The following is a 26,347-nucleotide window of genomic DNA, read 5'->3' on the forward strand; positions in this document are numbered from 1 at the left end:
AAAATGCATAGAAAGACGCCAGTAATAATAACAAGAAATTTATAAAAATTAAAGAATTTTTATTTCATACAGGTAAAATACATCATATTAATTAAATTAAAATTTACGTTGTCACAATTCTACGTGCTATCCATAAAATCCCAAGGGTCCATAGCCGAAGTGGTATGGAATTGGACCATACGGTGTATATTCAAAAAATCCTGGATGTCCTAGAAGACAAAATCATAAGTGGCAGATTAATTATATGACATAGGCTAAGCTACACTAAGCAATAATGAAATTAAATATTCCAGTTTAACATTCTACGTTATCAGGGCCGTGCCGTGGAAAATCACCGCCCGAGGCGAGAGTATACTACGGCGCCCCCATACATATATTCCAAGTAATTTTTCCTTTCTTTTGCCCCTTTTTATCCCGATTTTTCGCCCCCCTTACTTCGGCGCCCGGGGCCGTCGCCCCCCCACGGCACGGCCCTCTACGTTATGCCCTTTAGGCGAAGGGAGACGGATGATTAAGGGAAGTGAACAATTATGGGAGAATTGATGGAATGAGAATGTGGATAAACCCATCGACACGACGTAGTCCATCACACACTTACTAGGTGTGGGATCCAACCAGGAACTTCACGCACCAGAGGCAGGCCCTCTACCACTGAGCAACTGTGCTCCCAAGCTACATTATGTGAGATCAGGTTAATTTTATCAGGGATAAGTAAGAATCTTCTTCTAATATAAATAAAATAAAGAGTTTGTTTGTGTGTTTGTCTGTCTGTGTGCGGCCTGGGAACCACACGAGTGGACCGAAAGTTACCAAATTTTGGTCAGGGGTACCTTGGCCCCGGTCCCAGATCAAGACGAAGCCCTTTTTTTTCAAATTTCGAACCAGGGGGGGTCTCAGGGGGTGGTGTTTACCGGAACCGGCTTGGGAACCAGACAAATTAACCGAGAGTTATCAAATTTTAGTCACGAATACCTTGGTCCAGTTCGAACTAGGGGGGCGTTTACCGGGACATGTAAAAGTAGTAGAACATGACCGATATTAGTGTCGAATTCATAGTTTTCGCGGTAGCTGAAATCAATGGTGAAACTCCGATCGCATTAGCTTCCAAATTCACGCTATTTGGTTCCGGGGCGGGAGTCACCGGGAGGTGGGTGAGATACCGAGACATATAAAAGTAATCCAAAATGACCGATATTAGTGTCAAATCCATAGTTTTCGCGATCGCTGAGATCAATGGTGATACTCCCACTGACGTTGACTTCCAAGTACAGCCCCCGAGCGAAGCATGGGTATATTCAACTAGTAAATAATAAAGTCTTCCAATAACTGAAAGAATGACGAATTTGATTCGCCAATAACTGTAATTCTAGTTAACGCTTTCTCTATTTTCCGTTAATCAGTAAATCAGTGCAATCACGGTTATCGATATTGTCCAACAGAACCGATCTTTTAAATCTCCAACGTCCAGTATGCAACGTAAGTCAGTTTTCCCATTTAGTCACATTCATATACTATATATTGATATATATACAGGGTGGTCCACAAGTCTTAGTACAGTGGATTATTTTGGAAACAAACATGATTAAAGCAAATCTGACTAGCGGAGGGTGGACTTGAGTAAAGCAGCTATCGATTGATGCATGCGTGGTGAATGGCAGTCATCTTGGATCCAGGTTATTTTTTTCAAATGGGAAAGTAGGCATGTGACACGTCAATTAACATTGCTTTTTTGCAGGGGAATGCAGTCCCGCAAGCAGAAATGCGTTATCATGTCCCGTTCCAAAGTTATGATGCCCCAAAGTCCCACGTACAAGATGTGCTCCACATGTTGCCCGTCCATTGCAACACGCAACCGGAGTCTCTTAATTTAGTCCTCCTGAACTCATAACAACACAGCGGGGTTGATGTTATCACCAGCGGCGCAAATCTGTCTTCAACATTTAGGGAGGGGGTGTAAGACCGTTCCCATTATTTCTGGTTATGTTCATAATATTTATGAAGTTGAAAAACAATATCGTGGAGGATCAGAGGAGCAGAGTTGCCTTCAACGTTGGGAGGTGGGCAGATTTGAGGCTTATTCTCATCTGGGGACATCAATTTCAACTCACGTTCCTTTGTGGCAATCGCACAATTATCATCAAATTTCTCCTCCAAACACATTTCAAATCGGATTTTTTTTGGGGGGGAACAGTCCTTTCAGTTCCAAGATTGGAGGTGGCATGTTCCCTCATTCCCCCGGGATTTGCGCCAGTGGCTATCACAGGCGTCCTGAATACGTCCCTGTAGGTGTGCAACATCCCGAATCTTCTTCTGACACCATGTGTTTTAAGTGTCCCCATAAAAAAATCCAAGGGAGTGAGGTCTGGCGACCGAGCTGGCCATTCCACAGGACCTTGGCGACCGATCCAACGTCCAAAAAAATGCAGATCTAAGCATGTGGGTTTGCATCCGACCAATATCGCACGTTCTGACGATTCACTTCCCCATCCAAATAAGAGTTTGCCTCGTCTGTGAAGAGAACGCTGGCTGGGAAATGCGCATCTCGGTCATATTGTGACAAAGCCCAATTGGCGAATTTCATGCGCCGGTCTGGATCATCCTCTGAAAGGTTGTGGACAAGTTGCAGTTTGAAGGTATGCCACTTGTTCGTATGGAGAATCCTCATCACGGAAGCACGTGGTATCGCTGTTATCGCTGATAGTTGTCTTGTGATGCGCTTCAAGATGGCTGCCATTTACCACGCATGCATCAATCAGTAGCTCCTTTACCCAAGTCCGCCCTCCGTTAGTCAGATTTGTTTAATCATGCTTGTTTCCAAAATAATCCAATGTGCTAAGACTTATGGATCAAACTGTATATTGCTTCTGTATTGCAGATAACTTTACAGTTGCATGGGAAATAGACTCTATTTTCATAATTAGGGACGCTTCTTGATTCTGCAGATCTCGGTGCATCGGAAATTTCTCTACACTTCGATTGTATCTTCGCCATAACATGAACAAATGCACGTTGCTGTGCATCATCTTTCATCTCTACTTTTTCAACAAGGTCAGGGCTACACTATTATATTGGGTCATCTGTTATACAAAATCAGAGCACTGTTTACGAGCGTAGCTGGGCTCTTGTTGGCATTCGTTTTTCATTGTACAGGGTGTCCGGAAAGTCACGCAACCTGTACTTTGGAACACTAGAACTAGAAGTAGTCACGAAATGAAACTCCTACCCTTTGTAGATATTTTTGAGATGGAAGCCATTGGGGAGGGGGAAGTTCGATGTTAGTAATCACGAATGCCAGATACATACGAAGGGGAAAAATTACAAAACGTTAACAATCTGGACTTTAAGGCAGTTGTGGCTTTATTTGTGGACAAATGGGAATGCTAAGCTGGTAGGTTGGATAGGAAAATATCGTTCTGAAAAACGAACGATATATTGGCAGCAACTGCAGACATTCCATGTCCATGATAATGATTTGTCATAAAATCACCATTATGGCATAATATAGCGTGGTACCAGACGGTGTCAATACTCGTGGCTGGTTACCAACTATCTTACAGATAGAGACTTACAAACAAACAAGAAACTTGCAAACTATTGAGTGAAAGTAATTATCTATCTACTTCGGGTCATGACTTCCAGGATAGACCATACAAAGATAGGCCTTTTCTGCGTTGGAATTTGATCTCAGTTCAGGTTGTATGACTTGCCGGACATCCTGTAGTTTTGAAAATACTGCTGGTAGTAGGCTAGTGTAACAATATTGGAAGTCGGTGCTTTATATATGCCTCAATCATGAGAATCATACAGGAAAGTCATAATTCGTTATCTTCCGACAGATATTCTTGAAGTTTTTCTTTGCTCTTGGAGTTTCCTCCGCTGAAACAACTCTGATTTGAATTCCGGATCAGATCCTAAGTTGATGTTTTGTTAATGGCAACAATCTTAAGTAGAAGTTTGTCCACTTCGTCTGGTATCTCTGCAAGAGTTCTTGTATTGTGTCAACTAGCCTGCACTTTTATTTCTTATTCAAGTCATACGTAGTCATTGGGATGAAAATCGATGTTCGCGCCGGATTCTCAGTAAGCCTCTCACACGGAACAATCACGACAGCACGAAACCATGCCAAAGTTTGATCTCCGTCAAAAAGTATTGGAGCTTGGATGGGATGTGTTTTGTCTAACTTTGCGCCGGTAGACTTCTACTGGTTTTGCTCTCTGCAAAACTATTTGCTCACCGATAAAAGCAGGCCATACGATGAATAGGGAATTGTGAAGCTCATAGAAAGGTGGCAAAAGATTAGAGGATAATACGGACAATATAGTATGATTGATCTTTGTTCTTGATACATAGGGATGCGCACGAGACGAGTCAAGACAGGATTTTCCTGACAAAATTCGAGTCGAGACACGGCTCTTCCAATAGAGAAATATACATTTTTCGAGTAGAGACATCACTTTTACAGCATATTTTCGAGACGAGACATCCGTAAATCTTGTCTCGTGCGCATCCCTACTGATACAACTAGATGATCTTTGAAAAGCAGACGAGCGTCATGGGCTTTCAGACAACTCAACATAAATCATTGAAATGCTTACGTTTCTTAACACATTTACTAATATTCCTACGTCATGACGACACTAGGGATCTTTATATGCTAATGGTGAAGAAACGATAGTTAATATGAATCCAGGATATACTGTATGAGTAGTAAATCCGTAAGATTTTTTTTTTGAAAGAGAATGAAGCAAATATTAAAATTTAAAATAAATACATCTTGAAAGTAAAAGACGTACCAAATCCAAATGGTAATCCATATAATCCAAGACCATAACCAAGCCCAAATGTACTGGATGTTTTCAGAGATTCTCCTTTTTCTGCCCACGTACTTGCTATAATTCCCCAAAGAAGTGTTGACAATAACAGGAACTGAAAATGAAAAACGATTAGTTTAAAATACGCTGAATAAATGAACCCGTAATATTAATAGTGATGGAAGAAGTTGTAGGATTTTCTATAAAATGTTAATAAATTGTATTCTATTAAAACCCACTACTATAAATATAATACATGACAAATAAATTTACTGTTAACTGTGGCAGTAAAAAGAATGTAGAGATATTTGGACAGAAATGTGTCTGGTTCGAATGTGTTGAGTTCCTGTGGTATCTTTGTTTTTAAGTCCTTTGCTTTGGAAAAAATAACTTGTATTATATACAGGGTGTTCAGAGACTATCTTGCCAAATTATAAGTTTTGATAGAAGGTACCAAAATAAAAAAAAATTAATACCATAGAATGAGGCTCGCAAACGCCGCGTTTAACCAACGAACGCAGAGGCAATTCGAAAATGTTAAAGGAAAGAGATTCCATATGCATTGAAACAAACACTTTGAGTTGTGTTGAGTTTAACGTCCCGTTCAGCAGCGAAGCTATATGAGACGTGGACCTACTGATTAACGTGGAATCCGAACCACATGAGCTCCCGCCGGGAATCGAACCCGGGTGTCCCACGCCAAAGGCGCGTACGCTAACCGCTTAGCCACAGAGGAGCTCTAACAAACACTTTATTTCATAGCCCTAGTACTTTTGTAAGTGCTCAAATGAGCGGCCACCATCAGAACCACTGAAAATGATTACTTGATTGGACCGTACATCATACCTCGTCGCTTGAACGGGTGCAGATACATTCAAGAAATCTTGCGGTATATGTTGGCTCATGGTCTTCAGTTTCTTCGATGACGAATCTCGTTGTGGCTTGATGGTACGAATGCATATTTTATCGTTGATATTAGGATACGTATCCCCAACACTGGATTGGTTGAATGGGTCATCTTCTTTGGACATCAGGATCACACTATCTGTTATGTTGAATTTCTGATTGTAGGGACACCTGAAGAACACCATCTGCGATTCTGCAATTTATTCCGAACCAGACCTTGTCACCAGACTAGCTGGTGCAGTTGGAGAGGTTGGAAACATGCGTCGAATATTAAACATGGACGGACATCCATGTGCCGATGATGTGCGGCTTCTGTTTATGTTGTGGCCACTCTCGTGAGGATCTCTGTAACAGCATGACGAAACGAAAGGTGTGTTACATTGGATGTGGCATTTCTTTCGTTTAAACTTTCAGATCAGTCTTTGTTGCTAGCGGTTAAAGGCGACACTTCCGGATTACAATCTATGGCATATTTATTTAGGTGGTCTCTATCACCCTTTACAATTTGGATAGATAGTTTCAATACTTAATAATGAAAATTTTGTCTACAACATTCCACAAAGAAGACCCCTTTTCACCCTCAAAAAATTTCTTCGGTAATAAAAATTCTTCAAAACCTCTCTTACTCTTTTGTCTTTTAAGACTACATCCGTTCGAATAGAGTCCTGGATACTCTGTAGGAGATTGAAGCAAAAAATAGATTACTCGGGATAAAGATCTATATACTAAGTAAATGACAAATGGCAAATTGTCGAGAAAATTATTCAGTCAGTATTATTTTACAAATTCTATCAATTTGATTTATAATTATATAAAATTCTAACAGTAAAAGTAGACGGTGTCTGCTCTGAAATCGAGTTGACTTAAAGATACTGAATCGACCTGCTGAACGAAACACTCAAGAACAGCTTCACTGTAATCTATATTTAATTACTAACATACAGACTCAATAAAAAGTAAAAAAGAAAAAAACTAGTGTAAGAAAATACAAAAAGATACGTGAAGATCAAAGATTACTCTACAATATTCGCATTCAAATACACTACTTGATCCGCTTGAACCTTTGACCCCACTATACACTATAGTTTACAATTGTGTTTAATTAAAATTTCTAATTGTTTACATCCACCCTAAAGCCAATGCTATACGTATATTTCTGCAATTATTAAAGAATTTCGTCACAGGGATATATAGGCAAAGACAGCGCAGGTAGCGGCATCTACTACTGTCACGAAGACAAGCGATAGCACAGACAGCGACATCTATTAATGTGAATCGAAATAGGTGTAAACGTTTCCAAAGAAATATGCTAGGCACAGTCCTCAATCGACTCACGTGTATTGAAAATGTCCAAAATTAAATCTCCTTAGCTCTCATGAAGTCTAACAGCTAAAGAACGTGTACACAAAGTATTTATTAAATCATTTCCAACTATTTTTTTGACAGTCTTTTCCTTCAGTCTACTTTCCAATTAATTATATACTAATTTAGTCTATTAATTGAAGGGTTTAGTGCAAGAAAGAGGCAGCTCCACTGTGTGCCGCTATTGAGTTGCACACCCTATCACATACAAAAGAAAAAGGCGCATGCATTGGCGTGTCTTCTGGTCAGTTGTATTTGATACCCCATAACCTAACACAAGCCTGAAAATTGTTTGGTTTCGGTGAAAACTGAATTTTTAAAATGTTTGTTTTTAATTTGTTACAAGCTGGAAAAAGTTTAGCTGCCTCCTTCTTGCACCAAACCTTTCAATTTCTTTATTATTATTTTTTTTTTCGTTGTAATGTAAGACTGATGTTGTTTGACAACATCCAGCGTTACTTCTTTTCCATTGTGCAACAGAGAGTATACAGTATACAGTATACAATACACATAGCTACCAGTACCCGGAATCAGGTATTAATTAATAAGGTAAGATAGCTGAAGAGTAAGCAATATACAGGTACATGAGTTCTGCTATAGTTAGAACATGTGCTTCAAATTAAGCGAGACTAAAGTCAAGGCTGGTCACGCACACAGGCGGATCTAGAAGGTAAAACTTGAGGGGTGCCAGCACCCAGTATATGATCGGTATATCATGAATTTACTATAAACTTCAAAAAATATATAAATGATAGCTTAAGTTATTTTTGCTACTCAGAAAACTGGGGGCCTAGGCCTTCCCGGCCCGGGGCTAGATCCGCCACTGGCCACACACTCATGATCCATGATGTATTTCCCCTCTTACTTCTACTAAGTTCCTCTCCTTGAAACAGACAGAACGATTTTTAAATTTATTGAACGCAGTGTTTCTTTTAGACATACTTCCAGGTGGGTAAAACTCCCCCCAGTGCCGGATTTACGTATAAGCTAAACAAGCTATAGCTTAGGGTCCCACCTTCTTGGTGGCCCCACAAAATTAAAGAAAAATTTAAATGTACATTTCCAAAATATCAGAAAAACAACAAAATAAAATAAAATCTAACAGTGCTTCGTGTTGTGTAGGCTCCTACGATGTAAGTAACGGAGTCCCTTCTGCTAGCCTGCTTCCTAAAATAGTACTAGTTTCTTCATTTCTGTACATAGGTTGTCTACGTTCATCTGGACACATAAAGGGCCCCATTACCTTCAATGGCTTGAGGCCCCACCAAACCTAATTCCGGCTCTGCTCCCCTCGGAATAGCCAACAGCGTCCGTCTCCTGGAGTGGACATATATTAATTTGCATTATATGTCATTCCTGTACAGAGTATGTTTTTTATCCTCCCCGGATATATTTTCTGGAAAAGAGACTGACTGAATGGTTCTAGCATCCTATACTACACCACACATCACCCAGGAGATTTGTAAGAATCCCTGAGCTACATTGAACGAGAGAATGTATCTAGTTGTACCAGAAATCAAACCCGGGGCCGTCCCGTTCATAGACACCTCACCGTATGGTTTTGTGTTCGTAACATTCATTATGTTTGAAATATTATTCGGTCTTCTTTTCATTAAAAAAAATGTAGGCGTTAATTCGATATGTAATCCTCAATACAGATGTCTATGCAAGTCATTCACTTTCAATAATACAAGCCTAGTCATCTATGAAGCACAACATTTCACTTTATGTGTAACACTATCACGCAAACTTCAAACCATTTAAGCATTAAGGTTACATAAACATCAAATCAGAAAGATTTAGGCACTCTTTATCCTTATTATAAACCCAAGACGCCTCAGTCTGACAGTCCCGCCAATTCCTAATAGTTCACAGTGAGGAGAGTAGTTCCTAATACAATAATTCCTAATAGCTCACAGTCAGGAAAATAGTTCTAATAGAATAATTCCTAATAGTTCACAGTCAGGAGAGTAGTTCCTAATATAATAATTCCTAATAGTTTACAGTCAGGAAAATAGTTCCTAATATAATAATTCCTAATAGTTCACAGTCAGGAGAGTAGATCCTAATATAATAATTCCTAATAGTTTACAGTCAGGAAAATAGTTCCTAATAGAATAATTCCTAATAGTTCACAGTCAGGAGAGTAGTTCCTAATATAATAATTCCTAACAGTTCACACTCAGGAAAGTAGTTCCTAATAGAATAATTCCTAATAGTTCACAGTCAGGAGAGTAGTTCCTAATATAATAATTCCTAATAGTTCACAGTCAGGAAAATAGTTCCTAATAGAATAATTCCTAATAGTTCACAGTCAGGAGAGTAGTTCCTAATATAATAATTCCTAATAGTTTACAGTCAGGAAAATAGTTCCTAATAGAATAATTCCTAATAGTTCACAGTGGGGAAAGTAATTCCTAATATAATAATTCCTAATAGTTCACAGTCAGGAAAGTAGTTCCTAATAGAATAATTCCTAATAGTTCACAGTCAGGAGAGTAGTTCCTAATATAATAATTCCTAATAGTTTACAGTCAGGAAAATATTTCCTAATAGAATAATTCCTAAGAGTTCACAGTCAGGAGAGTAGTTCCTAATAGAATAATTCCTAATAGTTCACAGTCTGGAAAGTAGTTCCTAATAGAATAATTCCTAATAGTTTACAGTCAGGAGAGTAGTTCCTAATAGAATAATTCCTAATAGTTCACAGTCAGGAGAGTAGATCCTAATATAATAATTCCTAATAGTATACAGTCAGGAAAATAATTCCTAATAGAATAATTCCTAATAGTTCACAGTCAGGAGAGTAGTTCCTAATATAATAATTCCTAATAGTTCACAGTCAGGAAAATAGTTCCTAATATAATAATTCCTAATAGTTCACAGTCAGGAGAGTAGTTCCTAATAGAATAATTCTAATAATTCACAGTCAGGAGAGTAGTTCCTAATAGAATAATTCCTAATAGTCTACAGTCAGGAAAATATTTCCTAATATAATAATTTCTAATAGTTCACAGTCTGGAGAGTATTTTCTAATATAATAATCCCTAATAGTACACAGTCAGGAGAATAGTTGTCGCTAGCTGCTCTCCGACACTGAGAGATGTCCCAGCATGCAGGGAATTCGTAAACAAGTCGAAGGCTTGAGGGAACAACTAGCAATATTATAATACCAATTTTTATTACTTTGATTTACATTGATCAGATGTTTCTCAAAATTAAAGGGTGTATTCGGTGGCGGGAAAACTGATTCTTTTCCTTTTCGACAATTAAAAAATAATCTCTATATGAATCAAGTTTCATAACTTGAGGGGGCTTTTTAAGTTCTTTTCATGCACTGCGGTTTGTGCAAGATCGTTGTAGTCGCTACTGGGTACGTTAAAATTTTACTTCACTTTAAAATAACATACACAATCATGGTTAAGTGGACAGAGGGTACGCTTTTGGTGCAGGAGACTAGGATTTGATTTCCGGTTGAAATTCATTTGATTTGAATCCCAAATCAAAACATATATCCATGTCTCGTATAGTCTTGATACTGAAAGTGACAAACAAATAAATAAAGAATTCCAAACAAATAAAGAAGAAAACACATGCTTATAATTTGCTGTCATATGTATGCTTTTTCAGTAGGCAAAGTTACGCAGTACCGATCTTTTTTTAAAAAAAAAAATCTACAAGGGCAAGTCATAATTATGCCAATTTTCTTGTACACAACATATCTGCATTTTTTACAGTACAACGAAAGATTAACATTTAAATTTAGTCCCTTGTGTTGGACTGTTTTCACTATCTCCTGCAGATTGGCGAAGCATCGTGATTTTAGAAAGTGCACCGAACCAGATAGTAATCCAAAGGGGCAAGGTCAGGACTATATGCCAAGTGTGTCATCAGTTGCGATGCCATTAAATTCCTATATTTTTTGTTACGTTTCTCGAGCAGAGAGTGGTTTTGCGTTATCATGTTGCAACCGGGCGCACTTTCGGATCACAAATGCAAGAAATATCCATTCCAAAACAGTTCAGAATAAAGTTCGGCATTGATGGTGCGACTGATAGGAATTTGGTTGAAATGAATTTTCCTGTTGTAGTTCCACCTCACACAGAGCATGACTTTATGCCCGAAACGGCCCTGTTTGACGACTGGTTCTGGATGTTGGACCTTGCCCAACCACTGTTTTTGCTCATTTGAATTTTGGAAAAAAAAAACAAAAAAAAAAACACTTTTCGTCGCATGTGATAATCCGTTTAAGGAAACTCACAACATGAGGATTTCTCAGCAGTTGTCGACACACATCTATTCTCTGTGTAGCGGTTGGGTAGCTCTGTGGGGCAAAGTGTCCCCCCGGAACTATGCTTGGAAGAAAGAAACACTAACAACTAATACGGTACGGACTAATTCTGCACTAATGTTTATGAGGATAGTACAGCTCTGCTTCTTACCAGTTTAATCCTTTAAAAAATGCGTGGACTTATGACTGCTCCGAGGTCGCCAGTGACGAAAAGTAAGAACCAAGACGACAAGAGTATGTCGGAGGGTATTTTTCTATGTTAAAAACGTGGAAGAATCTGTAATAGCATATTAATGGTGAGTTCCAGCGCATAAAAAGAAAGAAAGAAAAGGCAAGGGAAGAAAATCAGAGAAAATCTTTAAATGAAATCTTTCAGTTTAACGTCCCACGATTATACTGGCTAGGCTAAAGGAGACGGTGATGAAGAGAAATGAATGAAATAGTGGAATGAGAAAGTGGGAGAAAACAGAAGAACCCGAGAAAACCCATGCACAGTGTTTGTAGACTAAAAAGTTCACTTGGTGCAAGCTGGAATCGAACCAAGGACCCTTGCACTAGAGGCGAACGCTCTATCACTGAGCAACCGCGCCCCATAATAATAATAAAAGAAAAGCACTGGATACAGCATCACTGAATACCAAATACATTCAACTTTAAAAATATGTTCTGAATAAACACAAACTAACCAGTTCGTCGAAGGAGACCCGGGGTCAATTTTTAGTGGGAGCTTATTTATTTCGTGTTTAGTATTTAGGAATTAGATTTCTGGGCTTTCGAAATCTATGGGCATGTTAGCCCGTCACATATGAAGGATGGCGTATCTCGGCGATCACACTATCCGAGGAAAGGTCAAGGAAGAAAGAGGCCTGAGACCTGTATGTTAGGTACCATCTCGGCATTTGCCTGGTGGGAACGAGGAAAACCTCACTCAATATGGCTGGGTGGAAAAAACTATTATACTTTTTCGACCAAGTGTCCCCACCGGGAATCGAACTTACGTATTTCGAATCCCACCTTAACTGTAGGTTTACGTCTCATGTAGCCTCGGTGGTAAAGGGACACTAATTGCCAGTTCTACCAACCAACGAACTGACCAAAAATAGAGTGTATTTTACAACATAGTTTCAAATTTCAATAAAGATTTATCAATATCCAAGCTTATTCGGAAGTACTAATTTTGGAAATCAAATGAACTTACCTTCATATTGCACCGTAAACGTATAAGGAACACAAAACGCTTTACATGTAACTATTAAGAAGAGAATGACATAGGAAGATACCGTTATCTTGGTCTTATATACTCAATAACGCTATATTCACATAAACCTTGAGACACATAGTTAGAGAGTAATAACCACACATGGGAGTCCAAGGGCTTGTGTACACAGAGATTATGGTTCATAAACTTATGTTCTATTTCATGATCATTTTAGCCACTTATCCAGCAAGGCTATTTCACATATCAATCTCAGAAATTATCTCTAATTAAATCCTTTAGGTATCCATTTACGCTTTGAACAAAATTGTGAGAAAATCGTTAAATACTATAGATAAAAATAAACTTTGTAATTAATTGGACAGTATCTCGTCTTCCGGTTTTTTGAAAAACATGTACGTGTACTTCGCACGTAACCAAAACGTAATGGCAAGAATCCTGGTATTCTAGTGGCACTTGCAATTTCTCTCTTTGAATATTTTTACGTTAATGTATGATTGAGATCATTGTATTCCTCTATAAGTGAGTACTGGCTTTGGTTTGTACCTAAGTCCTTGATCTTATTCACCGCAGAAGCACGAATATTTTCATTGCCGTTTAATCATTATAAAAAGCAATTAAGAAACAACCTGTGATATGAGACTGACAGGAATTTTGATCTTAGATTCCATATCTCCACAATTAAGTCATTGCACTTACATATACAGGGTGTTTCAAAACAACACCGACAACGTTTCGGAGGTGATTCCTGACACCAAGACAAGACAAAAAGTATAGACCAACCTGGGTGCACAAATGCTTGATTTCCGAGTTATTGGCTGCCAAAAACATAAAAAAATGAACTTTAAAGGTCCATAGTTTCAATACTATGGGATCTACCGTAGTCGGGTCAAGATTTCACTTAGGAACTAATATGTGCCCTATACGAAAACCCATGTTTCGAAAATCCTATACGAAAACCCATGAATCTTAAGGTACTTACGCGACAATTTTTATAGAGGGAGTTTGGCTACGAGCATATAATTTGAATTACTCACAAACTACATCTATAAAAATTTTTGCGGGAGTACCGCAGGATTCTGAAACATGGATATTTGGATAGGGTACATATTAGTTCCTAAGTGAAGTCTTGAGCGGACTATAGTAGGTCCCATAGTTTTGGAGCTATGGCTCTTTAAAGTTCATTTTTTCATGTTTTCGGCAGCCTATAACTCCGAAAGGAAGCATTTGTGCACGCAGGCTGGTCTATACTATTTGCCTTTTCTTGGTGTCAGGAATCGCCTCCGTGTTGTTTTGAAACACCCTGTATAATTGTCAGCCATATAAAAAACAGTAAATGTCAGAGCGGAAATCTAATACATAATTAGGAAAATGTTTGAAATAAAAACACACACACACACACTTCTAATCAAATAATACTTATGGTGTAAAGAATTGAAAGTATTCCTATTGAAATCTTACTTTTGTAATGGAATGGAGTGGGCTAGTGGCTACCTTGAGTTGAGTTGATTTTGAGTTTAACATCCCTTTCAGCAGCGACTCTATATGAGACGGGACCTACTGATTAACGTGTAATCCGAACCACATGAGCTCTCGTAGGGAATTGAACCCGGGCCTCCCACGACAAAGGCGCGTACGCTAACGGCTTAGTCACGAAGGAGCTCCGACTAGTGGTTAAAGTTGTTGACAAACAATTGGGAAGTTTCTGATACAAACGCTGCAGTCAACACTCTGACTGGCTTTCCTGGTTATTTTCTGTCCACCACGCGAATGCCAGGAAGGAGCCTTTTAACAAGGCCTCGAGAATGGGTTTTTCTCAATTTCTATTCTCATTCTCTTTGTTGTACACAGAGAAAGAACGTATGTGGCATACGTGAAAACGTAGGTTACATGCGTAAATCCTGTAGTTTTTTGGACTTAATGTAGGACTATGTGTAACATCCTGCAACAAACGTATGTTTTATAATACTTTCCGTATAAGTGTTCCATCTATACGTAGTTTCCGTATGAAAGAAAGAACTGAATATAGGCGGTATAGGACCTCACATACAGATGGACGTACATACGTATATGTATGTAATATACGGAAGACTGTTAGATGTCAGACATCCTGCAGCGGCATGGATGTAACATCTAAGCGGGAAAACGGCAGTGCATATGTAACATATAGATAACGCATGTTCCGTACAGATTTCCGTAGTAAACATGTGAATTCCATATATTTGTACAATATACCGCCGTCCGAGTAGCGGATTTTTTTTCAGACTATAATGAACACGTAATGAAAGATGTTCATTATACGAAATCCTCACTTACATTTACCCTCAAAGCTATTATTCTTCCTTTCCTTTCCTCACTTTCACCCACTCATAACTAAACGGCGTGACAAACATCTTGGCATTTGAAGGCGGCGCTCCATATTCCCTTTCAATGCTGCTAGCAAATGAGAATCCAGCGGTATTGCCACATTTATTTTGTACACATACACGTCTATCCTCTGCCACCTGTTCGCGCTGTAGTTCGTCTGCTTAGCCATAGCCACACCCCTTAGCACTCGGCAACATCGCGTCAGAGCTTGCATTTTATTTGTTTAGCTGAAATGCCAAGTTGTTTGTCACAGGCTTTACTTTATCCTACTCTTAATGAGTCTCAGATATTATTGTCATCCTCACCTTTACTCGTATTCACCCTCAAATGAAGAGTTGGAATTCAGCCTCGTAGTGGTCTTGTAAATCCATCTACACCCATATGGGTGGCGACGAAGAGCCTCATCTGGTTTTTACGTTCTTTTCCCTTGTTTCTGTTTTACTGCCTCTCAGATGGAGAAAATCTGGACTAATTACTTACAATTGTTAGAATTAATCTGATCTTTTGTGTTTTGTTATATAAGACTTTTTGGTTGAATTTGAGTTTGGTGTCCCTTTCAGCACGGACCGACAGTTTTGGGATCCGAACCACACTGGAAGTCAAACCAGTCTTCCACACTAAAGTCACGTACGCTAATTATTATATGGATATAGGGGAGTTATAGTCAGGGGCGGATTGAGGTTTCTGACGCCGCTAGACACTCTGACATAAAGCGCCCCCTCTCCAACATACACATATGCACTTCTCATAAAACACAAGCAAACTCATGTTTAAAATATATACATTCCAGTATACAAAAACTCCGTTCATCACATTACATAAATCAAACATTATAACTGTTGTAGTTTTCGCCAGTAATCATCAGCATTCACTTTGAGTTTTGTGATTTTTTCATTGTTGTCACTTGCAATTTGGTCTAAAGCACCACAATTTCACTGTACCTTGTGGAAAGTGCTTTACACGCATCTGTCCTTGCTGACCAACGAGTTGATGATAGGCCCAAGCTTTTCAGAACAGTTGATCCTGGATTCAAATATTTTAGTAGAAATGCCCACCTTCTGCCTGAAGTTATATAGGTTCTGCAGTAAACCAAAAAGCGAAAAGCGTCACGACAAGACTCAGCGACAAGATCTAGGGAATGCGCAAAACAGGATATGTATCGCCAAAGGACTAACATCTTTAATTCTTGCCTGTAATCCAGCGTAAGCTCCTGATATGTTGTTAGCATTATAGTGGCTTTTTCTCTGCAGTGTTTTATATCAAGTCCAAGATTTAGAATTTCTGTCAGCACGACTTGTGTTAACTTCTCACACAAGATTTGTGTCCTGGGTACTCAATAAATCTTTCTGCTGTTTCATCATAATCACAAAAGTAAGCCCATCTAAGTATATGTGCAATATCAGATGTGGAATTAACAATGATGAAGTAATACTTGGCTTCCTTCAACCATTTCACAATTTCTTTAAAATCTAAGTCGACAGCGCCCTCTGTTTAGTTTTTTAATCTGCTAGAGAACAGAAAGGAAGCGAATACGATGTGCAAATGAACAGGCCAGTAGCCAGCCCGAAAATGTAGAGGGGGCCCGGTGTAAGTTAGGGGGGCCCGATCCAAAAATATTAGTTCATCCCATATTATAGTTCATTTTCAAGCCTACCGTGAAAATTTTAGAGGGGGCCAGTAAAAATTTAGGGGGAGCCCGGACCCCCTAGACCCCCTTTGGATACGGGCCTGCAAATGAAATCGGTGCCTGATTGCCACGAAAATTGAACACCGCTTTTAAAAAATAAAGTGCAAGTGCAACATTAGATTAGTGCTTTATTCTAAAACTATAAAATAAGTCTATCAAGTGAATTTTGTAAACAAAGTCCGATTTCTCAATACCGGTAACTGATTTTTAAATATATATTTTTTCTTGGGCGCCCCTTCAGCGCTGGCGCCCTAGGCACGTGCCTACTGTGCCTATGTGTTAATCCACCACTGGTTATATAGTATCATTAATTTTATTTTATTTGTCTTGACTTACAAATAGGTTTTAAAAGTAGACGATGACTTCCTTTTTAAAAGTATTTTGTAATTCTCACATTTCATATTTAATTGGCGTAATAAATATAATCGTTTTCCGACTTCATTTTATTGTATACTTTTATATTCATATCACTAGATTATACGACCAAGTCCTGTATTTTTACTTTTAATTGTTCTCAGCGCAATTATTATTATTAATTCTCACCAGTTTATATTAATTTTCAGCAAAGTTTCCGCATACCATTTAGTAGTACATTATTATTCCTTTACTAGCTTTGCTCTTAATGGAGCGGAAGTTCTTAGTCAATAGTTATTATGTGTATGTAGATGTGTATGCCCCTTCGTTACAATGTTCGTAATATTCTTACGTGTAGTTACGAATATATTTTATTTTTCTCAATAGCTTGGGGTTCCTTGTTAGTTGTTCACAAACTCCCCTCTTCACGGTTGGGAACCCCTAGATTACAGGTTCGTTAACAACGAGTTGGCGTATTTTACGGTTGTTTTGAGGATTGTTGATCTTCGATTGATTGTTTTCTTCATAGCATTGCAGGATAGTATGGTTTTAAATATTTTCTTCTCAAAATCCATTATGTTACCCAGGAATGGAAATGAAATTTCAGAACTAAGTAATAGATACAAGCGCCTGATCAATAAAAGCCTTTGTTTCGAAATTGAAAAACATGTAGAATTATAACTAAATGGATTATAGGCAATTATAACCATATAATATTCCTAGCGCACTTCCGCATTTCCACACCTGCTGGCATATTTGCGGATCCCAAACGTTTCAGCATATCCTCTGATCTGATTGGTAGATACAGATGCGATATCACAAGACATGATCTACATATAGCACAAAGTAAACGAGAATTGTTGTCGGCTCTGGTGGCCGAGTGGTCTAGCGTAGCATGCTAGTAACGAAAATGTTTTTGGCGAGGGTTCGAATCCTGCCTACGGACAGTTTTTTTTACTACCTTTAAAAATGTTTATAACACTTCTTTCGTTAAAATAAGATTAAAAATAATATTCAAAAAGTGATTTAACGATCATTGTTTTAAAATTTTCATTAAACTTCTTTCATTAAAATAAGTTTGCCCTTGTACTATATAGATCCACAGCAAATGTAGTAGTAGTACGTTTGCCCTTGTACTATATAGATCCACAGCTAATGTAGTAGTAGTTGTAGTAGTAGTAGTAGTAGTAGGAACGGGTTAGAAGCCCCGCAGGGGTTGTTTGGATTATGTTCTCAACATCAAATTGGCAAGAATGCTGAAACGTTTGGGATCGGCAAAAATGCCACCTGCTGTCACCCATCATTTTTTTCATTGTTAATGTTATTTTAATTTCATCTTGTAATTACTCTGCTATAAGGCGACAAATTGTTGCAATAGCTTACATCGACTAAATCATTGGTTCCTTTTGTAATAAATTTGAGCCATTAAATAATACACACTCCGTCCCTTATTTTGATTCCATTTATTTATAATTATGTATCTGGTTGCCCCTGACAACCTGCTATCCAAAATCTTATTATTTTTTAAAAACATTTGCATATCTTTATATATTAACATTATCGACAATCATATTATTTAAAACATTTCTTTCTCTTCTTCTGATAGTAAACATCAGCCAGCCTAGTACATATTTAGAATAACTTATGACCCAAAATTACAAATATACAATGTAAGCTGTCCGCTTCGACATATAAAATTATCGGTCAATTTCAAATTGACCACAGGAAAACAAATCGACAAGTAATATTCAAATTTGGTTTGGTGAAAATAATTTAACAGTATCCAAGGATCGGATTCGATGTAGTCTAATCGAAATAGTGGCAACTGCAGAAAGCCAAATAGGTGTACAACTAAGTCGAATAAGTGAATACAGTGCTTTGATGTTGAAAGTAATACGTTGTATGAAAGATTGAGCCATTTATTATGAAATTATCACACTTTCAAAAGTATCTTTTTGTTGATTTTTTTTAAAAAAATAAAGACAATTATCCTACATTTCGCCACTTAGAATATACGTGTTATTAAAAGAAGCGAAACCTTCAATTAAAAAAGTAGTCACGTGTGGATAATGAGTATCTTTTATTCCCATTTTATGAATGACGAGAAAAAAAAAAAGATGAACTCGTTATGAATGAAGATTCAAGGCAAGAAATAATAAATATGAATTAACAAGTATTTAATTGTTTTCAACACAGGAAGTATCAATGTCGAAGTATAATTATGAAAACTATTGTTACATAGCAAGCTTATTAGGTGAATGATTTTATGGTTTTAGTTATGTAACGATGAATTGCGTTTCATTCTTTTAAATTTGTAGCATGATTCTTGGAATTTTGAATATTAAACGAAACTTACCTAAACGCTCGCGTTCTTATCAATTCTGTCAAAATCAATTTTCGGTTTTCCAAACTGGTTTTCAATTTCGATTTCTCAAAATCAATTTTCGCTTTCAAAATCGATTAATGGATTCGGTTTTCAAAACCAAAATTCAATTTTTTGGTCTTCTTTTTACCGTGCGAATGTTATTTAAAGTGAATTTTCATGACAAGTTTTAAAAAAATTGAGAATAATGTGCATAAATAGATCTTAGTGTATTTAGTTTATGCTACAAAGTGGACATACGGTAGTAATGTTCCGCAAAACACAAACAAGTTACATCATATCAATGGTATGCAATTTCCTTGAAAGAAATGTATCTATGAGACTAACCTCTAGGGCATGAAAGGCTTGGTTTGACTCCTGAAGTTGGGACATTGGTGGAATTTACAATTATTCTTTTGGCTTAAACATATGTGCTCAGAATATAAAATGTACTATTGGGCAGGGGTAAAAATGGTTCTGAAAAGGTAGGGAGACGCATGACGTCATGCCGTTCTTCGTGCCAATCTTTGCCCATTGTAATCTTTTTAGAAAGTGGGGGGACGCCATGGATATTTTCTGGAAGCGGGGGAACGGTGTCCCCCCGCGTTTCCCCTCACTTTTACCCCTGCTATTGGGAATATCGCTGTTGTTCAGTTGATCTTTTCTCCACCTCCTCTCTTGCATACAAACCATCCACAAGCATCGAATGCAGACAGAAAGAAAGCGAAGTGAAGAATGCTTTAAGGCACAAGTAATTGTTTTCTTTTTCAAGTATTTTTAAACACATTTTCTTCATGAGAACACTACAAAAACTGCTTCTCAAAGGGCAAGTGCAGAGGTAGAAAATGGCAACTTTTATTACTTTTTACAATTTATTTGTAAGGAAACTGCTATAAGCATCTTCTTAAGGAGTTTGGTTTATCAAAACTTCTTGATATATTTACACCGTCGGTCATTCCGCCCGGCAGACCAGAAAAGTCTCAAGCAATATTTGACCAATCATCACCAAATTTGGTGAAAATGTACAGGGCCAAATGTTAGGAGCCTAGTTCCTTTCTACTTTCGAAGCTGATACTCAAACCAGAGGAGGTAGAAATTAACCATTTCGCTTTTGACATTGATCGCTAGAGTGCGTAAGCAGTAATAGTTAGAGAAATGTAGTTTTCTGCAATCGGTTAACCATTTCGAAAATAGATTAACTCTCTATACTAACTCTACTAAAACTGGAAGCGGTACAAATCAACTACAATTTCCGGTTTCAAATTGATTTATAGACTAGAAACGATAACAGATAGGGAGAAACAGTTTTTTTGAATCGATTTAGCATTTTAATAATATGTACCATCTTCTCTATTAACGTCCTATTCAAACCAGAAGTGGTAGTAACCAACCATTTCCAGTTTTAAAATTGATTGTTGTAGAGTGAAAATCGTAATAGATAGCGAGAAGAAGTAGTTTATAATCAATAAAGGGTTACAAGAATATATTCCATGTCCACTCTAATCTCTAATGAAACCAGAAAGGGGGTAGAAATTCACTACGACTTCTGGTTTCATAAAAACCCTTAGACATTACAAGAAATGATGTTATGGAGTCGATTTAACATTCTAAGAGCAGGCAGTATCTTTGTTAAGTACTATGGAGACCAGAGGTGGTAGAAATCAACGACTTCCGGTTTCAACGTTGATTGTTATAGAATGAAAACGGCAACAGATAGTGAGAAACGGTTTTATGTAATCAACTAAGCACCCCAAGAATATTACAAAACAACAACGACAACGTTTGGGAGGTGATTCCTAACACCAAAATGAGACAAAATATAGACCAACCTCGGTGTATAAATGCTTCCTTTCGGAATTATAGGCTGCCGAAAACATGAAAAAAAAAAAAGAACTTTGAAGGTCTATAGCTCCAAATCTTCGGGACCAACCTTAGTCGGGTCAAAATTTTATTTAGGAACTAATATGTGCACTATCCAAAAATATGTGTTTCTGAATCCTGCGGTACTCACACAAATAGAGATAATTTGGCTACAGGTATATAATGTGAAGTACTCACCAATTACCTATATAAAAATTGTAGTGGAAGTACCACAGGTTTCTGAAATATGGATATTTAGACAGGGTATATATTAGTTCCTAAATGGAATCTTGACCCGACTATGGTAGGTCCCATAGTTTTGAAGCTATGGACCTTTAAAGTTCATTTTCTTTATATTTTCGGCAGCCTACGAAGCAAAAGGAAGCATTTGTGCACCCAGGTTGGTTGGTCTATACTTTACTGTCAGGAATCACATCCCAAATGTTGTCGTTGTTGTTTTGAAACACCATGTATATTTAATTTATTAGTTAATTGATACGAATCTTGCTTATCAGTGGGTATTTTATTTACTATGTTACTCGAAAAGTTTCAGATATTCATAGTCAGTGACTAATATTTTTAACGAAATGGACATGAAAATGCATGCGACTCTCTGTGGCAATTTGGATCCCATGCTTCTAGAATCGACTCCCACTGGGTAAGTCGTTGGTACGTCCGCTGATTTGAAGTTTAGGGTCTTTTTTTTCAGAACCCAAATCGTAATATCATTACGCTAGTTCATTTATCAATAATAATAATAATAATAATAATAATAATAATAATAATAATAATAATAATAATAATAATAATAATAATAATAATAATAATAATTCCCTAAAGTTACAGCCCCAACCTATGGTCTAACAAATGAAATTCAGCTAAGTAATACATGATCAGGAAATTGAACAAATGCGATTGTCATTGGATTTCTAAGCTATCAGATGGCTTTCAGTTGAGTAATGTGTGGTCAAAACATCGATCCCAACGCAATTGCTACTAAGGTATCCCATGCTTCCAGATTCTACTCCCACTGGGGAAGTCGTTGGTACGTTCGCTGATTTGAAGTTTAGGATCTTTTTTCAGAATCCAATTCGTAAAATCATCACGCTGTAGTTCATTTATCAATAATAATAATAATAATAATAATAATAATAATAATAATAATAATAATAATAATAATAATAATAATAATAATAATAATTCCCTTAAGTTACAGCTCCGACCTATGGTCTAACAAATGAAATTCAGCTGAGTGATACATGATCAGGAAATTGAACAAATGCGATTGTCATTGGATTTCTAAGCTATTAGATGGCTTTCAGTTGAGTAATGTGTGGTCAAAAAATCGATCCCAACGCAATTGCTACTAAGGTTTCTAAGCCTACTAGACGGATTTTAGTTGAGTGAAATGTTGTCAGCACATTGATCTCAACGTGCTTGTTACTGGGATTTCTACGTTTATCATATTACTTTTGGTTGAGTAAAAAAATGGCACATGTATCTCAATATCGTTAATAACTAACTAACTAACTCTATGGCCTATGGAACCCGGAGGTTCAATGCCGCGTTCACAAAAGCTCTCCACTGACTTCTATCCTTAGCTAACTGCATCCAGTTTCTACTTTGTATTCCAATCTCTGCGAGATCCATCTTAATATTGTCCTCCCATCTGCGCCTAGGTCTTCCTAATGGTCGTTTTCCGATTGGTCTTCCAGTCAAGACTTTGAAAGCGTTTCTACTTTCTTCCATTCTAGCTACATGACCCGCCCACCGAAGCCTCCTAGACTTCACGACCTAAACAATGTTGGGTAAACCATATAAATTATGTAGTTCCTCGTTATGAAGTTTCCGCCATTCCCCATTCCAGTTCCTCTTGGGTCCGAATATTCGTCTCAGGATCTTGTTCTCAAATACTTTCAGTCAATATCGTTAATACATAAGTAATATTGAATTTAGAAATAGCAGTGGTGGCTCGTGATTTAATCCAGCATGACTCGTGCGGCGCATAATGAAGTAATAATTTTTCTTGAGTTTTCCAAGGACTTCATTTTCTGATGGACTGCGTAACTAATAGTATATTTCTGTGGTCTACTGGGTTGGATTGCACAAATTTAATGCAAAAATTACGATTCTTTCATTTAACACATAACTCTGGCTATAAAACATGTTTTGTACATCTTGTTAGTATCATTTGAAAGCTTATGTTCTGCGTGTTATATTACATTAGAGGAAATATCTGTGCGCAAAATCTACTTCAATGTATTTAAACTCGGTCACAGATGAATCAAACAGTTCGAAACATTAATCAATGCGCGGGATAAATTAAGAAAGTAGAGTGAGTATATAATGCAACGACGTTCCGAAAATTCTTTAGTGGTATCATGCTTGGAAGATAGGAAAGGGCACGAGTCTCGTTCTGTTATTAGTGACTACGAATTGAAGGTGATTTCCGAAACAGATTTGCGGAAAATGGCAGAAGAGGTTACATAGGAACTCTGCTTGATCATTAGACCATTTGGGGAAATTAGAACAGGGGAAAAGATGAATAAATTCAACCAGCGCCCAAGAAGGCGTTTTGAACCCTGCTCTATCTGTAATTGCTCTTGCGATATAAAAGTGATTTATTTTACACACACTGACACGTACGAGATAAACTTAATCTTGCTTTTAACAGAAACATTTTATTAATTGTTGGGTAGCACTTATGTTCATAAAATGTTTCTAACTCCGACGTTACATTCGAAGAAATAGGTATATAATGGCTGTAAGGTGCTTCAAGGCTATACTAATCCAATACTGCTTACTCAATTTGGCAACTTCAATAATTCAAGAAATTGACAAAATCTACCAAAAACTGTAATGTTTATGTTAAATATTGATCAACAGAAAAATTCTTATCAAGTTGCATTATAATAATATGAATAAGCAGCACTGTAAAAATTACATGTATTGGGATGCGAAATACTGCCCTATCCGCCACTCGTCAGACTTCGTTCACTGATTTCAACTTTTTCTATCGTCTAAAGCTATTCTTGTAGAGACGCATGTTCGACAACGAAGACAGAGGTCATGTTACCTTCGAAGACTTTATCAGCCCAGAACTACAAACTTTTATATTACTGGGATTCTATGGTAGACAGACCTGTCCTGGTTATGGTTTTTAGTTCATTTAATTCCATTCAGCTTCCAGCAACGTAGGCAATTACACTAAAATTCAAAATCCTATAAACACTTTACAACCTCATATTCAAGACCTTCAATTCTCAACCTTTCTCAGTCTGGGACTAGCGGCCGATTTCTGTATAGCTTTGGGGGGAGGGGGGAGAATTTAGTTATGTATGCTTGATTATCATATATTCAAGCAGAGGTCCAAACAAGCATATCCAGATTCTAAAGGGGCCTTAGCAAAGTTTAGAGAGGGTTGGTCACTTTCTATCCTAGGTATCCTACATTTCGCCACTTAGAATATACGTGTTATTAAAAGAAGCGAAACCTTCAATTAAAAAAGTAGTCACGTGTGGATAATGAGTATCTTTTATTCTCATTTTATGAATGACGAGAAAAAAACGAAGAACTCGTTATGAATGAAGATTCAAGGCAAGAAATAATAAATATGAATTAACAAGTATTTAATTGTTTCCAACACAGGAAGTATCAATGTCGAAGTATAATTATGAAAACTATTGTTAGATAGCAAGCTTATTAGGTGAATGATTTTATGTTTTTTAGTTATGTAACTATGAATTGCGTTTCATTCTTTTAAATTTGTAGCATGATTCTTGGAATTTTGAATATTAAACGAAACTTGCATAAACCCTCGAGCTCTTACTAATTCTGTCAAAATCGATTTTCGGTTTTACAAACTATTTTTCAGTTTCAATTTCTCAAAATCAATTTTCGCTTTCAAAATCGATTAATGGATTCGGTTTTCAAAACCAAAATTCAATTCTTTGGTTTTCTTTCAACCGTGCAAATGTTATTTCAAGTGAATTTTCATGAAAACAATTTTTAAAAAATTGAGAATAATGTGCATAAATAGATATTAATGTATTTAGTTGGTGTTAGAAAGTGGACATACGGTAGTAATGTTCCGCAGAACACAAACAAGTTACATCATATCAATGGTATGCAATTTCCTTGAGTGAAATGTATCTATGAGACTAACCTCTAGGGCATGAAAGACTTGGTTTGACTCCTGAAGTTAAGAAACTAGTGGAATTTACAATTCTTCTTTTGGCTTAAACATATCTGCTCAGAATAGTAAATGTACTATTGGGCAGGGGTAAAAATGGTTCTGAAAAGGTAGGGGGACGCATGACGTCATGCCGTTCTTCGTGCCAATCTTTGCCCATAGTAAATTTTTAGAAAGTCGGGGGACGCCATGGATATTTTCTGGAAGCGGGGGAACGGTGTCCCCCCGCGTTTCCCTTCACTTTTACCCCCTGGTATTGGGAATATCGCTGTTGTTCAGTTGATCTTTTCTCCACCTCCTCTCTTGCCTGGCATACAAACCATCCACAAGCATCGAATGCAGACAGAAAGAAAGCGAAGTGAAGAATATTTTAAGGCATAAATTATTGTTTTCTTTTCTTTTTCAAGTTTTTTTAAAGACATTTTCATCATGAGAACATTACATAAACTGCTTCTCAAAGGGCAAGTGCGGAGGTAGAAAATGGCAACTTTTATTACTTTTTACAATTTATTTGTAATAAAACTGCTATAAGCATCTTCTTAAGGAGTTTGGTTTACCAAAACTTCTTTATATACTCGTATTTGCCCAATCGGTCATTCCGCCCGGCAGACCAGAAAAGTCTCAAGCAATATTTGACCAATCATCACCAAATTTGGTGAAAATGTACAGGGCCAGATGTTAGGATCCTAGTTCCTAATTTCGAAACTGATACTCAAACCAGAGGAGGTAGAAATTAACCATTTCGCTTTTGACATTGATCGCTAGAGTGCGCAAACAGTAATAGTTAGAGAAATGTAGTTTTCTGCAATCGGTTAACCATCCCGAAGATAGATTACATCTCTATACTAACTCTCTACTTAAACTGGAAGCGGTACAAATCAACTACAATTTCCGGTTTCAAATTGATTTACAGTATATAGACTAGAAACGATAACAGAT

General features: G+C 37.3%; 2 long non-coding RNA genes across 2 annotated transcripts in view; one reads left to right on the forward strand and one right to left on the reverse strand.

Moving 5' to 3' along the window:
* Nucleotides 1-26,347, forward strand: part of LOC145662921 (uncharacterized) — a 143,457-nt gene that overhangs the window by 6,305 nt on the left and 110,805 nt on the right. The window lies entirely within an intron of this gene.
* LOC145662132 (uncharacterized) lies at nucleotides 73-12,626 on the reverse strand. The gene is made up of 3 exons (XR_014126993.1): nucleotides 12,569-12,626; nucleotides 4,794-4,926; nucleotides 73-209 (listed from the first exon to the last, which is right to left on the reverse strand). It is a non-coding gene; the product is annotated as an uncharacterized LOC145662132 (long non-coding RNA).

The sequence above is a fragment of the Thermobia domestica genome, chromosome 10 (genome assembly GCF_964235325.1).
Source record: "Thermobia domestica chromosome 10, izTheDome1.hap1.1, whole genome shotgun sequence".
In the NCBI taxonomy this organism is placed as follows: domain Eukaryota; kingdom Metazoa; phylum Arthropoda; class Insecta; order Zygentoma; family Lepismatidae; genus Thermobia; species Thermobia domestica.